The sequence below is a fragment of the Oryctolagus cuniculus genome, chromosome 7 (genome assembly GCF_964237555.1).
Source record: "Oryctolagus cuniculus chromosome 7, mOryCun1.1, whole genome shotgun sequence".
Taxonomy (NCBI): domain Eukaryota; kingdom Metazoa; phylum Chordata; class Mammalia; order Lagomorpha; family Leporidae; genus Oryctolagus; species Oryctolagus cuniculus.
Window position 1 is genome coordinate 23,580,114 of NC_091438.1, and position 16,979 is coordinate 23,597,092.

Below are 16,979 nucleotides of genomic sequence, written 5' to 3' on the forward strand. Positions count from 1 at the left end.
TTATGTTTCCACCTGAGTGTGCCTCCTCTCAGTGTAACAGCTGCCTTAGACACCCTGTCAGCACATCTTGGGCTCCTAAAATCTACAACTTCTCATTAAGATATCACTGTCCAGGCCCCGAAGTGTCTCCAGCGTCCTGGAGTGTAACTGGAATCTCAAAAATTTTGATTCAGGTCTCAATACATGTTCCCTGTTTTAGTTAAGTGTTTTTAAAAAGAAAAATTCCAAAAAAAATTAAAACTTTAAAAAGTAAAAAAAAATTTAAAGTAAAAATAGAAAAGAAAAATGGTACTGCATTGTTTTTTTAAAAAGGAAAATTTTTAAAAAATTAAAAATTTAAAAATGTTAAAAAATTTAAAAAGAAAAAATTAGAAAAAAAATGTCATTTAAGTGTTTTTGAAAGTAAAATACTGAAAAAATTAAAACTAAAAATTTTAAAACTTTAAAAACAATTAAAAACAAAAAATAGAAGATTTTATTTATAGCCGGCGCCGTGGCTCAATAGGCTAATCCTCCACCTTGCGGCGCCGGCACACCGGGTTCTAGTCCCGGTCGGGGTGCCGGATTCTGTCCCGGTTGCCCCTCTTCCAGGCCAGCTCTCTGCTATGGCCAGGGAGTGCAGTGGAGGATGGCCCAGGTGCTTGGGCCCTGCACCCCATGGGAGACCAGGAAAAGCACCTGGATCCTGGCTCCTGCCATCGGATCAGCACGGTGCGCCGGCTGCAGCGGCGGCCATTGGAGGGTGAACCAACGGCAAAAGGAAGACCTTTCTCTCTCTGTCTCTCTCTCTCACTGTCCACTCTGCCTGTCAAAAATAAAAAATAAAAAATAAAAAAAAGTAGGAAAATACTAATAGGAAAATTAAAATGCCACTTCATTTTAGTAACTTTTTAAATAGGAAAATGTTAGAAATATATATAAATTAAATTTTTTTAAAAAATTTAAACTCAGCAAATAAAAGTAAAATTCCATTTCAGTTCAGTGTTTTTGTAAATACAAAAATGCTAAAAAATTTTAAATTTAAAAATGATTATACTTTACAAATGACAAAAGAGAAAACCAATTATTCAGAACAAGTGTGAAATGTCATTCCTATTCACTGTTTCATTTAATGGAGAAAATGCCAAATAATTAAAATTTAACAACTTTGCAAAAATTTAAAACTTAAAAGCAATACTAAGGAAACAATGTACAATCCATTTCAGTTAGTTATCTTTCTAAATAAAAAATGCTAAAAAGAAATGGAAAAATTTCAGAACACAAAGAAATTACTAAGAAGAAAAAAAATAAATGCCACTTCAGTAAAATGCCACAATGCAACAAGAAAAAAATGTAAACATTTTGTTTGCTTTGTTTGACAACTCGAATTGGTTCTCAACAACTGACCAGTGATGATGACAAGTTATTCAGAACCTCCAGAACAAACCGCCTGGTAATTTATGCCAAGAGACAAATCAGCAGTCATCTAGGTTTTTCCTTGGATACCACTTTCACCAGCCCTAACTTAGGTGAAAATCTCTGCAGAAATTCTACAAACTTGTTGCTGATTTTGACACCTGCTTTTACTTTTGTTCTGTAAAAATCATACACTTTGGATAATAAAACTTCAGAGTTGAAATAAAAAACTTTGGAGAGTGCTGCTTGGAAGATGTATAAATCTCCTGTTTGAAAATGGCCTTCCTTTAACAATTTTACCATGCATTAGCCATTCATGCCTGTGTCAGTTATTATATTCAAGTCTAATACTAGATTTCTAATAGAATTCTTCCTGAAGACTGGATCCTGGCATTCTGTAGTTCAAAAGCATTCTCACCCCAATGTGGAATGTTATTGCAAATATCCTGTTAGCCCATACCATTGAATTTTTTTCTCTATCACCTGGATTTTTTAATTTCAGTGTTATAATATATTACATCTCATATTGGGTGTGCCGATTTTTTACCCTTGTATCTCTCTCTCTCTCTCTCTCTCTCTCTCTATTTATATGTGAAGTAGACTGCTTTTCTCAAGCTATAGCAGAGAGCTGGATCAGAAGAGGAACAGGCGGGTCTTGAACCAGAGTCCACATGGGAAGCCCACTATACCACAGTGCCAGAACCAAGTTTACCAATTTTTTAAAGAGATTTATTTATTTATCTGCAAGGCAAACATAAGAGAGAGGGAGAGCTAGATAGAATGAAACACACACAGAGATGTTCCATCTGATTCACGTCTCAAATGCCTGCGGCAGCAACTAAACCAGGCTGAAATAAGGAATCCAACAACTTGAGCCATCTGCTGCCTCCCATTACTACAGGAAATATGGCTTAGAAGCAGCTGGGTCTTGAACCAGGCACTCTGACATGGAAGCCGCTGTCATACTGACGACTTTACCCATGGTCCCACGATGTCAGCACCTGCCTTCTTTAAAAAAAAGTTTATTGAAAAGCAGCATTACAGTGAAGAGGCAGAGGATGAACAGTGGGAGAAAAGGGAGAGGGAGGTGGTGGTGCTGGGGTGGAAAGAGAGAGAGAGAGAGAAATACCTTCCATGTACTGGTTCACTCCCCAAACGCCTGCAAATTCAGGGAAAACCTCCTGGCTGCCTTGAATGTTTCCATTCCTGCACTTTGGACTCCAGGTCAGAGTCCAAGTGTCTCTCCTGGAAGGCCAGCCATCTGCCAGCAGGTCTTGGGACTTCCTAGCCTACATGACCACATGACACAGTGCCTTATCCCATGATGCCCTTGGGACCCATGGGACCACAAGTGCAGATTCCATTCCCAGTGATTTTGAAAATTGAAAAAGAATGCATCTGTACTGTCCATATTCCATCTTTTCCTCTTGAATTGTTCTACACACAGTATACCATTTACATCATAGTCTCTTTAGGTATTATAAGATATCTAGGGACAACTGAAAACATATGGGAGAATATTTGGTCCAATGCAAATGCTACCACATTTATGTACAGGACTTTAGCAACGGTGACTTTAGTGCCTGCAAGTGATCCCAGAGCCCATCTGACACGGAGCTTCATGGACATCTGTCCATATTCCAAAAGTCCTTGCAGGGTCTCACCAGACACAGATTATCATCCTGAGACTTGAGGTGCAGGTCTAATGAATCCTGCAAGGACGGAAGCAGCTTTGCCCCTGGGGAACAGGTCCCCACTGGAGTCGTTTTCAGATGCACACTGAGCTATGGATGGGAATGGGGATTCTGGTGAGGTCTGCAGTGAATAGATGTGATTGAAGAGCAGGAACAAGGTGAACCTTGTTTGTAAGAGGCAGGGAACTTGGTTTCTGGCATGTTTTCTTAGAAGGTATAACTTGCCAGGAATGAAACTGGACATTAAATGGAGGTGAATTCTCAGCAAAGCGCTGATTCAGGGGCTTGCCTTCTGGCAGTGTTTCAAAAGAATTTATTTGAAAGGGAGAGATACAGACATACTGGGAGAGAGATTGTCAGCTGCTGGGTCAATCCCCAATAGCTAGGGCAGGGTCAGGCCAAAGCCAGGAGCCAGGAGCCAGGAGCCAGGAGCTCCTTCCAGATGTGTGTGGGGGCCCAAGCAAGTGGGCCAACTTCCGCTTAATTTCCAGGCACCTTAGCATGGAGTTGGATAAGAAGTGGAGCAGCTTGGACTTGAACTGGTGCCCATACGTGGTGCCGACACTGCAGGTGGGAACTTAGGCTTCTACATCACAGCACTGGCCAATGGCCATCTGACTCTTTATAGTCAAAAAAGAGAATTTAATTTCTGGGAATTCTGAACAAAAAGAAACTAGAATTTGAAGATTTGGAAAGTTGGGTCTACCCATATTGAAACAATTGAAATGTGTTCTGGAAGAGAACACCAGGGTGTGGCTAGACTGTGCCTTGAAAAAGATGCATGTATGACATGGACAGAATCTGCAGGTTTAACCAAGGGTGAGCGGATGGTGTTGAAGTGAAAGCAGGCTGGCGGCCTTCCTGGATGGAAAGGACGGAGTAATGCAGTGCGTCAGTTGACAACATGCAGTTTTTGTCAAGAAGAATGAAGGTGACCCTGAAGGGGATTCCAAGATAATCAGGGCTCCTGCATCTGTTACCCAGGCTGACAGGCAAGACAGAAGCCATGGGACACTGCACTGACCAGCAGTAGAGGCTCCGGAAATGTTTGGGATAATGCTGCCACCCTCCTGGGCCCAGGTGGCAGAATTTGAACCAAAGAGAATTATCGTGGAGAGGCAGAGACAGAAGGCCTTCCATTCACTGGTTCACTTCCCAATTGGAAACCATGGCTGGAGCTGGGCCAATCTGAAGCCATAAACCAGTAGTTTTCTCTGTGTTTCCCACATGAGTGCAGGAGCCCAAGTACTTGGACCATCTTCCACTGCTTTCCCAGGCCACAGCAGAGAGCTGGATCAGAGGAGGAGCAACCAGGACTCGAACAGGTGTCCATATAGGATGCCGGCATTGCAGGCAAATGCTTAGGCTAGTAAACCACTGCTCCATCACAGAAACTAGTTGTTTGAGAGGGAGAGACACAGAGAGTACTGCCACCCTCTGTTTCAGTCCTCGAATGTGTGCAACTGCCTGGCTGGACTGAGGCCAAAGTCAGGAGCAGGGAATTCAATCCAGGTCTCCCTGTGTGGGTGGCAGGAACCCAAGTAGTTGATATTCTGGGGATGGGTGGTTCACAGACATGTGTGGGGGAAGTGTGGGCACCTTTGGGGTTGTATTTCTACTTGTCTGCAGAAGGCCTCCTGCAAAGTTGGCCACCTCAGGCTGTTTTGTCCAACCAATGACATGCTGTTGCCAAACCCCTTCCCATGTGTGATGAATGTCCTACGTTCTGAACACTGAGGGCCCCACACCTGCTTTCTCAGTTTCCCTGGCTCTACCACATAGGAAGATCTCCATGGACTGGCCATTCTGAAACAGTGACACCAGCTCTTGATGTGAAAGGAGAGACCCAAGGAGCAGGCACTCGAAAATTCATGCTGGCTCCTGTAACATAATTACAGCCCATCTCAAGATCCTCACAGTATCCAGGGACAGCAGAACCCTGTCCACGGGCAGTGTGTAGTTCCAAGGGCCAGTGGTATCACCTGTGCAGCCCAGGGTCTGTCACTCAGGGTGGGCTCAAGTATCCTCCAATTGGGGGCTGCAGTGCCTGCTGGTCTGAGTGCACTCGTGTCTTCTTCCTGTCTCCAGTTCCTGGTGCACTGGGTCCCTGAAGATCCTCTGGACAATGACTGTCGCCTTCACACAGTGGATTTCAGACAAGCTTAGCCAGACTCCAATTCTGTTCCCTGCCTAGCAAGAAAGAGAGGGAAGAGGCCAGTGGTTCTCTCTGAGGCAGCTGTGTGCTGAGGGCTCTTCCCCGGCCTCCAGGACTCTCCTGATGAGCATGCCCCTCCCTCCCCCTCTGCACTCCAGGACAACCACAGAGACACAGGGACTCCATGCCTGCTGTGAGCTGGGTTTCCTCTCCCCCATCCCTCTCCAGGCCCCAGGTCTAACCCAGTCCTGGAGGCCACAGGAAAACAACAGGAAACGCACACTATGTTGCATTTTCAAAGCACCCGGCCCTAGCAACCTCCATGAAACTCAGGGAAGCTGAGCTTCCCTGTGGGGCACTTGGGGTCACTCCTCCAACTTCTGAGAGGGCTCTCCGGACAGCAGCAGATGAGATGAGCAGGCAGAGGTGGCTCCCAAAGGGCGGGTTTGCACCCTGAACCTCACAGGGAGGTCTCTGCACCCTGCACATCGGGTCCCCAAGAAATGCCCTGAGAACATGTAGCAGGCTCTTTTTTTTAGAGAGCTTTGATTCTTTTTTTAATTTTATTTATTTATTATGATTTTTTGACAGGCAGAGTGGACAGTGAGGGAGTGAGAGAGACAGAGAAAGGTCTTCCTCTTCCGTTGGTTCACCCTGCAATGGCCGCTGAGGCCGGTGCACCACGCTGATCTGATACCAGGAGCCAGGTGCTTCTCCTGGTCTCCCATGAGGGTGCAGGGCCCAAGCACTTGGGCCATCCTCCACTGCACTCCCGGGCCACAGCAGAGAGCTGGACTGGAAGAAGAGCGACCGGGACAGAATCCGGCGCCCCGACCCAGCCTAGAACCCGGGGTGCCGGCGCCGCAAGTGGAGGATTAGCCTAGTGAGCTGCAGTGCCGGCCACAGCAGGCTTTTAAATACAGCCTCCAGCAGGTTCCTCATTCATGGCTCCACCCTGCCTCTGCACTGTGCTCTGTACCTGCGTCTTTAACAACATTGAAGACGGAGCCCACACAGGGCGGTGCAGTGGGTTAAGTCCCCATGTGTGACCCCAACTCCCCAGTCAACCCATGTAACAGTGAAATAATGGGACCCATGCTGTGGTTTATGGCACTGGTGATTGGGGTCAGGGACTAATATCTTCTTAATCATTATGTATCCATTCATCAGATTCCAAGGAGTTTCCCTGGGAACTTTTTTTCTGCCCTTTAAGGGATGTTTGGATATTTGTAACATCATTCATGGGTCATACAAAATTATGAACTGAAAAATTAGCCTTCTATAGAGGCCAGCTTTGTGACTGGGCCTATAAAGCCATCATCTGCAATGTGGGCGTCAAATGTGGTGCCAGTTAGAGTTCTAAATATTCCACTTCCAATCCATCTCCCTGACAATTGCCTGTAAAAGCACTAGAAGATGGCCTAAGTACTTGGACCCCTGAACCCATGTGGGAGACCCCGATGAAGCTCCTGGCCTTGGCAAGGCCAAGCCCTGGTTGTCATGGCCATTAGAGGACAGAAACAATGGATAAAAGATTCTCTCTCTCTCTCTCTCTTTTCATTCTCTGTCTCTCTTTCTCTTTCTGTAACTCTGCCTTTCAAATAAACACACAAATTTTTATTAAAAACATCCTGGAAAAATGGAGCTGCCAGGACTTGTACTGGAGCCCATATGGGATGTAGGCATCACAAGCATGTGACTTTTTTTTTTAACTTTTATTTAATGAATATAGATTTCCAAAGTACAGCTTATGGACTACATTGGCTTCCCCCCGCCATGACTTCCCTCCCACCCGCAACCCTCCCCTTTCCCGCTCTCTCTCCCCTTCCATTCATATCACGATTCATTTTCAATTTTCTATATATACAGAAGATCAGTTTAGTATACATTAAGTAAAGATTTCAACAGTTTGCACCCAAGCATGTGACTTTATACTCTATGCTGGCCCCTGGAGATGTTTATTAAAATGTAGATTTCAAAGTCCTTTTCTTTTTTTCTTTTTCAATTGATGCAACTCAGTAATTTTGTCTTTGAAAATCCGATTACACATGAAGAATGCACGATGCAGGTACGGTTGCCTCAGAAGCAACACCACCAAGTCCCTAGGTTTCAGTTAATGACGTCTGCCTCCACACTGCTGCTTTCGTTTAACACAAACACAAATGACCATCCTGTCCTTTCTCCTTTATGGTTCTCCCTTTCTATTCATGATATTGGCAGCTTCATACAGAAAAAAATAGCTTTTGAAAAATTATTACTCCCATAAATTAATTTGGCCATTTAGGTCTATTGTCCAGGAAAGGTCAGATGACCCCAAGCATTAACAGTAAACCTTCTGGTCTTATTATTGTCAAAGCCCTTTTCTAAACTACTAAATGCAAATATCCATTTAAATTCACTAAACTTTAAAATCTGTTTTAATTCTTCATAGTCTATCTATGGGAAACCTATAAATACTAATTTTGTGTGAGTGTAATTCAAAAGAGCCTTAATTATAATTAACAGTGAATTATGAGAATAAAGACACATTTTTGAACATTTGTTTAACCTTGGTGTTTCAAGAAAAGAACTTAACTTTAGGTTAATGAATTACAGAAATCAACTATTACATTGCATAATATTTAAATTAATTTTAGATAATGCTGCAATATTGTTGGTGAATAGATACAAGTGTAGCATTGTTATCTAAACTATTTAATTTTAGTGAGTGCTGTACATGGTAACTTTGTATTTAAAAACAACAGAAATATATGTAATTAACTTTTATTTCCTGTTCCAATACTTATATTTTTTCATATATTTTACTCTTATTTTTATGAACTGACTTAATGGTTTAATAAAAGTATAAAATTTCTGAAATAAAAAAAAAAAAACATCCTGGAGGTGTTCCAAGATGGCAGAATAGCGACAGGACAGTCTGATTTAAGCTAGGCAAAATTACTATTTTAAAAAGAGGAGAAAATACATTCAGGGTAAAGCTGTAGGGTACTGCAGTAGGAGAGCCTGTGAAAGCAGTAGATCAGTCCAGATCCTTGCTGAAAGAGCAGACACATAGCAAAAGACCCACCAGCTTGGATCCAGAGAGGAAGATGCCCACCCTGGCAAACTAGGTGAAAGTAGACTCCACAGGCCCACAGCACTGCTGATACAGCAGGAGGGAGAGGTTAGTGAACTGTACTTGTTAGCTTCCCACCCAGATCCCCCAAGACAGCAGGGCAACCACTGACCCAGGGGCAGAGGGGGAAATAAAGTGGCCCATCTCTCTCCCTCCCTACTCCCTGCTACAACAGAGACCTGCAGCCAGTGGTGAGAGGACTGACACCAGTTTTGGACACAGGCAGATAGCAGCCACCCTAGCTTGTGTGCACATGCCCAGCAATAACCAGAGTCACCCTCCACCCAGTAGATGGGAGCAACCACAGAAGTTCAGGAGAAACCAAGTGAGACACCCTCCACCATGCCAGTTGCACCCACCTGTCAATGGGAAGGGAGGGGGAGCCATCCTAAGGAAGGGAAGTGCTGCCTGTGGGACTCTCCTAAGTGCCCAGAAAAATTGTGAAATGAGTGGGGCTGCAGCAGGTGGGTAATTTGGTTGCCTGCAAACCACATATCTAACCAGAGAGAAAAACCTGTGTTCCCCACTGACTTGGAACCTAGTTGGGAGGACCAGACTCAATCCAGCAGGCTGGAACACACAGACAACAGCTCTGGGAACACCTTAGCTTCTTTGTGGACAGAACAGGCTAATGGGGTGGAGTGGCCCCACTGGCACCCCTCAACCCTGAGAGCCGTGGGAGCTGAGACTGAGAAAAAACTGTGACTGCAGGAATGGAGGCAGAGTATGGCTGGGTTCTGGGCAACCATAGAGTGCTTCTCCTCACTCTCAGAGCTCCTAGGTTGCCTAGGGCAGCTCATAGCAAAGGGAACTGTGCTCACAAGGAAGACTCCACAGATCATGTATGTGGTTCATACAGCAATGCGGATAAGTGCTGAGCACACTGGGGACTAACACCTGGAAATTCCTCAGCTAGAAGGGAAAGTCACAACACCATTCCTCTCCTTCCAGTTAACCAGAGGAGAGCTACAACGCCCAAATTGGGTGTTACCCTGGATTCTTGCCCCATCCTGGAACACAGAACAGCTCCCTGGCCACACCCACCACACATCTCTTGGAATTCACTGAAAGTGTACACTCCTTATCATAAACCTACAGGCTCGGGCTGGCACCACAGCTCAATAGGCTAATCCTCTGCCTAGCGGCGCCGGCACACTAGGTTCTAGTCCCAGTCGGGGCACCGGATTCTGTCCCGGTTGCCCCTCTTCCAGGCCAGCTCTCTGCTGTGGCCTGGGAGTGCAATGGAGGATGGCCCAAGTGCCCAAGTGCTTGGGCCCTGCACCCCATGGGAGACCAGGAGAAGCACCTGGCTCCTGGCTCCTGCCTTTGGATAGGCGCGGTGTGCCGGCTGCACTGGCCATGGCGGCCATTGGAGGGTGAACCAACTGCAAAAGGAAGACCCTTCTCTCTCTCTCTCTCACTCTGTCTCTCACTCTCACTGTCCACTCTGCCTGTAAAAAAATAAAAATAAAAAAATAAACCTACAGGCTAGATGACAATGGCAATATATAGGAAAAATCTTAATAGAAAAAAAACTGTCAACCTCAGAGTACTGTACCCTGCAAAGCTCTCATTTATAAAAGAAGGCGAAATGAAGACCTTCCATAACAAAAAGAAAGAATTTGTCACCTCTTGTCCAGCCTTACAAAATACGCTTATGGATGTACCACACACAGAAACACAGAAATAAAGCCATTGTCATGAAAGAATGCAAAGACAGAAAACCCTCAAGTAAAAGTACAAAGCAAGGGATAGGAACATTTAGGGGAAAATGGCAGGGCCAAGTAATTATTTATCATTAGTTACTTTGAATGTAAAGACTAGTCGAATGGATTTAAAAACAAGACACATCTATTTGTTGCCTACAAGAAACACATTTATCCAACAAAAATACATGCAACCTGAAAGTGAAAGGATGGAAAAGATTTTCCATGGTAAGAGGGGCATCATAATATCAGACAAAATATACTTTAACACAAAAACTTTTAAAAGAGACCAAAAAAGGACACTATGTAATGGGTTAAGGGATCAATTCAACAGGAAGGTATAACTATTATAAACGTATATGCACCTAATTACAGGGCACTTGGCTATTTAAAAGAAATGTTAAGGGATTTAAAAGGAGACTTATACTCCAATACGATAGTAATGGGGACTTCAATACTCCACTTTTAGCAATGGACGGATCAACAAGGAAACAGCAGATTTAATCGACACTATAGACCAAACAGAGCTAACAGATATCTATAAAACTTTTCATCCTACAGTGGCAGAATACACATTCTTCTCAGCAGTGCATGGAACTTTCTCTACAATTGATCACTTGCTAGGCCGTAAAGCAAGTCTCAGCAAATTCAAAAAATCTAAATCATAGCATGCATCTTTTCAGACCACAATGCAATAAAGCTGGAAATCAGCAATTCAGGAATCTCTAGAACATATTCAAACACATGGAGACTGAACAGCACACTCCTGAATGAACAGTGGGTCATAGAAGAAACCAAAGAGAAATCACAAATGTTCTGGAAACAAATGAAGATGATAATACAACATATCAAAACTTATGGGAAAGGATGGGGGTCCCCAAGATGGTGGCTTAGTAACAGGATTATCTGAGTCACTCAGGGCAAAATAGATAGTTAAAAGAACGAGAAGTTACACCGCAGAGATAGAGCCAAGGAAAATTTTTTTTTAACTTTTATTTAATGAATATAAATTTCCAAAGTACGGCTTATGGATTACAATGGCTTACCTCCCATATCGTCTCTCCCACCCGCATCCCTCCCCTTTCCCACTCCCTCTCCCCTTCCATTCACATGAGGATTCATTTTCGATTCTCTTTATATACAGAAGATCAGTTTAGCATACATTAAGTAAAGATTTCAGAGTTTGCTCCCACACAAACATAAAGTGAAAAATAATAGATGATTTTTTAAATGATGATGAAATCAGATCAGACCTATTGTCATGTTTAATCCCAGTGAGAGTCAAGTTGGGAATTGATAATTTCTTCTTTTTTTTTTACAGAAGATCAGTTTAGTATACATTAAGTAAAGATTTCAACAGTTTGCACCCCCATAGAAACACAAAGCGAAATATACTGTTTGAGTACTCATTATAGCATTAAGTCTCAATGTACAGCACATTGAGGACAGAGATCCTACATGAGGAGTAAGTGCACAGTGACTCCTGTTGTTGACTTTACAAATTGACACTCCTGTTTATGGCATCAGTAATCTCCCTATGCACCAGTCATGAGTTTCCAAGGCTATGGAAGCCTTTTGAGTTCACCGACTCTTATCTTGTTTAGACAAGGTCATATTCAAAGTGGAGGTTCTCTCCTCCCTTCAGAGAAAGGTACCTCCTTCTTTGATGACCTGTTCATTCCACTGGGATCTCACTCACAGAGAACTTTCATTTAGGGTTTGTTTTTTTTGTTTTTTGCTTTTTGTTTTTTTTTGTTTTTTTTTTTTTTTTTTTGCCAGAGTGTCGAGCCAAGGAAAATTTATGACAGGAAACCCAGGAAGCTAACACAGACAGGGCAGGTCCACACTGAAAGAGCAAATGAGGATACGCAGGAGACGTGGATTGTTGGGACAGGGGGCACCAGCCCCCAGCAGACCAGGCCTCAGTCTCCTAAGCACATACCCATCAACTGTGGAAGACACCTCACCACATCCCTCACCCAGGAGCAAGGTCCACAACATATCAGAGGAACCTCTTCTCCACCACACAAACTGTGCAACAAAGAAACTCAAGCCCATTCCATCAATCATGGAGAAGCAAGCTGGGTCTCAGTAGGTGGGGCTAAGTGCACCAAAGCTCATACCTGCCCCTACCACAATTGACAAGTGAGCAGGGCTCCAGTAGATGGCACTCTGTGCTTCCACTTGAAATGCACACATAGCAGCTCATAACAGAGAAATCTCACAAGAGAAATTCTCCAAATATATATATATGCATACACACACACAGACGCGCCCGAAAAATAAGAATAAGGAAGACAATATTAGCCCCTCAAAGGAACACTACAACTCTTCAAAAATAGAAGCTGGAGATGAAGAGATCAAGGATGTGACAGAAATGGAATTCAGAAAATTAATCATCAGATTACTTAGAAGCAATCAGAAGCAAATTCACAATCTAAATGAAAAGTGTTCCCAAGAAATTGAGTTATTAAAGGGAAATCAGAATTAAATACTAGAAGTGAAGAATTCAATAGATCAAATAAAAAATACAGTGGAAAGCCTTAACAACAGATTAAGTGAGATGGAAGAAAGGATATCAGAACTAATTTCTGGAAATATTACAGTCAGACCATAAAACAGAAGAAGAAATCAGTAAACTTAAAAACATGGTTAGAGATTTACAGGATATTATGAAGCAACCCAAAATACAGATCCTAGGAGTTCTAGAAAGTATGGGAAAAGAGAAAGGATTAGAAGGCTTCTTCCTCTTCCAGGCCAGCTCTCTGCTGTGGCCAGGGAGTGCAGTGGAGGATGGCCCAAGTGCTTGGGCCCTGCACCCCATGGGAGACCAGGAGAAGCACCTGGCTCCTGCCATCGGATCGGTGCGGTGCGCGGGCCGCAGCACGCCCGCCGCGGCAGCCATTGGAGGGTGAACCAACGGCAAAAGGAAGACCTTTCTCTCTGTCTCTCTCTCTCTCACACTATCCACTCTGCCTGTCAAAAAATAAAAAAAAGAAGGCTTCTTAATGAAATAACAGAAAATTTTCCCACTCTGGAGAAAGAAAGAGACTCAAGTCCAGGAGGTACACAGACTCCCAATAGACACGACCAGAAAAGATCTCCACCACGACACATTGTGGTAAAACTCTCCACAGTAAAACATAAAGAGAATATTAAACATACTAAACATAAAGAGATATTAAAATGTCACAAGAGGAACTCCAAACCACATTCAGGGGAAATCCAATTAGACTCACTCCAGACTTCTCATCAGAAACCCTACAGGCAAGGAGAGATATATTCCAAGTCTTAAGAGAAAAAGATTGCCAACCCATAATACTGTACCCTGCAAAGCTCTCATTGATGAATGAAGGAGAAATAAAGATCTTTCACAACAAACAGACACTGAAAGAATTCACACTCTCATAGTTCTACAAAAGGTGCTCAAAGATATGCTACACACAGAAATAGAAACAGGAACATCACCATGAAAGAAAATGAACACAAAAAAATGACCCAGTAAAATCACAAAGGAAATCCAAAATGCAAAATTATGAATATCCATGGAAACATGATAGTGCAAAGTCGGTACTTAACAATAGTCATCCTGAATGTAAATGGTCTAAAACTCCACAGTTAAAAGGCACAGACTGGTTGAATGGATTTTAAAAAACCATCTACCTGCTACCTTCAAGAAACACATCTTACCAACAAAGATACATGCAGACGGAAAGTGAAAGAACGGAAAAAGATATTTCATGACAACAGAAACAAAAAAAGAGCTGATATCAGACAAAATAGAATTTAACAAAATAACTATCAAAAGAGAAAAAAGAGCACTATATAATGATAAAAAGGATCAATTCAACAGGAAGATGTGACTATTAAAAATGTATATGCACTTAATTACAGGGCACCTGGCTATCTAAAAAATGCTAATGGACTTAAAGGGAGAGATAGAATCAAATACAATAATAATGGTGGACTTCAATACCCCACTGTCAGCATTAGACAGATCAACCAGACAGAAAATCAATAAGGAAACAACAGATTTAATAGATACAATAGACCAAATAGACCTAGCAGATATCTCCAGAGCCTTCCACCCAACAACCTTGGAATACACATTTTTCTCCCCAGTACTTGGAACTTTCTCTACAATCAATCACTTGCTGGCCATAAAGCAAGTCTCAGCAGATTCAAAAAATCAAAATCATACCATGCATCTTCTCAGACCACAATGCAATGGAACTGGAAGTCAGGAACCCAGGAACCTTTAGAACATATACAAACACATAGAGACTGAACAACATGCTTCTGAATGAATAGTCGGTCATAGAAGAAATCAAAAGAAAAAAAACAAAAAATGTCTAGAAACGAAGATGACAACACAATATATCAAAACTTATGGGATACAGCAAAAGCAGTGTTAAGAGGAAAGTTTATAACAATTGGTGCCTACATCAAGAAATTGGAAAGGCCCCAAATAAATGAGCTATCTATGTACCTCAAGGATCTAGGGGAAAAAATCAAACACAAAACTAGTAGGAGAAAAGAATTAAAATTAGTGAAGAAATCAACAAAATTGAATAAAAAAAAAAACACAACAAATGATCAGCAAAATGAAGAGCTGTTCTTTTGAAAAAAAAAATAAACAAAATTGACAGAACATTGCCTCAACTAACCAAAAAAATGGAGAGAGAAGACCCACATTAATAAAATAAAAAGATGAACAGGGAAACAACAGACACCACAGAAATAAAAAAAAAATCATCAGAAATTACTACAAAGAGCTGTATGCCAACAAACTGGGAAACACAGAAGTGGATAGATTCCTACAACCTACATAAATTGAGCCATAAAGACATAGAAAACCTCAATAGACGAATTACCAAGACAGAAATTGAATCTGTAATAAAGACCCTCAAAAAAAAAAAAAAAAAAAAAAAAAAAAAAAAAAAAAAAAGATGGCTTCACCACTGAATTCTACCAGACATTTAAAGAATTAACTCCACTTCTTCTCAGGTTATTCAAAAACTATTGAGAGAGAGAGAATCCTCCCAAATTCTTTCTATAAAGCCACCATCACCTTAATTCCTAAACCTGGAAAAGACACAACATAGAAGGAGAACTACAGACCAATTCTTCGTATGAACATAGATGCAAAAATCTTCAATAAAATTCTGGCCATTAGAATCCAACAACACATCAGAAAGATTATCCACCTGTACTAATTGGAATTTATTTGTGGTATGCAGGAATGGTTCAACACTCATAATCAATCAATCTGATACATCACATCAACAAACTAAAGAATAAAAATCACCTCAATAGATGTAGAGAGAGCATTTGATAAAAGACAACACCCTGTCATGATGAAAACTCTAAGCAAATTGGGTATAGAAGGAACATTCCTCAACACAATCAAGGCAATTTATGACAAACCCATGGCTAGCATCATATTGAGTGAGGAAAAGATGGAAGCATTCCCACTGAGATCCAGCATCAAACAAGGATGCCCACTCTTACCATTGCTATTCCATATAGTCCTGAAAGTCTAAACCAAAGCCGTTAGACAAGAAAAAGAAATCAAAGGGATACAAGTTGGGAAGGAGGAAGTCAAACTATCCCTATTTGCAGATGAAATGATCTATATATAGGGGATCCAAAAGACTCCACTAAGAGACCATTAGAACTCATAGAAGAGTTTGGTAAAGTAGCAGGATATAAAGTCAATACACAAAAAATCAACAGGTGCCGGCACCGTGGCTCACTTGGTCAATCCTCCGTCTGCTGTGCCAGCATCCCATATGGGCACCGGGTTCTGGTCCCTGCTGCACCTCTTCCAGTCCAGCTCTCTGCTGTGGCCCGGGAGAGCAGTGGAGGATGGCCCAAGTGTTTGGGCCCCTGCACCTGCATGGGAGACCAGAAGGAAGCACCTGGCTTCGGATTGGCGCAGCACCAGCCGTAGCAGCCATTTGGTGGAGTGAACCAATGGAAGGAAGACCTGTCTGTCTGTCTGCCTGTCTCTCTCACTGTCTAACTCTATCTGTCAAATTAAAAAAAAAAAATCAACAGCCTTTGTTTACACAGACAATGCCACAGCTGAGAAAGAACTTCTAAGATCAATCCCATTCACAATCGCTACCAAAAAAAAAAAAAAAAATACCTAGGAATAAATTTAACAAAGGAAGTGAAAGATCTCTCCTATTAGAATTACAAGACACTAAAAACTAAAAAAAGAAATAGAAGAAGACACCAAATGGATTGGAAAAAAATATCATCAAAATGTCCATCCTTCTGAGAGCAATTTACAAATTCAATGCAACACCAACTGAATACCAAAGTCTTTCTTCTCAGATCTAAAAAAAATGATGCTGAAATTCATTTGGAAAAACAGGAGACCTAGAATAGCTAAAACAATCTTATATAACAAAAAAAAAAAAAAAAAAAACTGGGCCAGCGTCGTGGCTCAATTGGCTAATCCTCCGCCTGCGGCGCCAGCACCCTGGGTTCTAGTCCCAGTTGGGGCGCCGAGTACTAGTCCCAGTCACTCCTCTTCCAGTCCAGCTCTCTGCTGTGGCCCGGGAGGGCAGCGGAGGATGACCCAAGTGCTTGGGCCCTGCACCCACATGGGAGACCAGGAGGAAGCACCCGGCTCCCAGCTTCGGATCGGCACAGTACCGGCTGTAACAGTCATTAGGCAAGTGAACCAATGTAAGGAAGACCTTTCTCTCTGTCTCTCTCTCACTGTCTATAACTCTCTCACTGTCTCTCTCTCTCACTGTCTAACTCTGCTTGTCAAAAATTTAAAAAATAATAATAAAAATAAAAACCTGGAGGCATCACAATACCAGATTTCAAGACACATTACAAATCAGTTATAATCAAAACAGCATTATACTGGCGGAAAAATAGATGAGTAGACCAAT

The 16,979-nt window shown here is 42.3% G+C and overlaps 1 long non-coding RNA gene across 1 annotated transcript in view; it reads right to left on the minus strand.

Moving 5' to 3' along the window:
• Positions 1-2,120: 2,120 nt before the first annotated feature.
• Positions 2,121-16,979, minus strand: part of LOC138850385 (uncharacterized) — a 28,045-nt gene continuing 13,186 nt past the window's right edge. Inside the window, exons 2-3 of the long non-coding RNA XR_011390091.1 lie at positions 5,072-5,279; positions 2,121-2,403 (exon numbers count right to left, since the gene is read on the minus strand). This is a non-coding gene — a long non-coding RNA (uncharacterized lncRNA). The remainder of the gene's footprint in view (positions 2,404-5,071; positions 5,280-16,979) is intronic.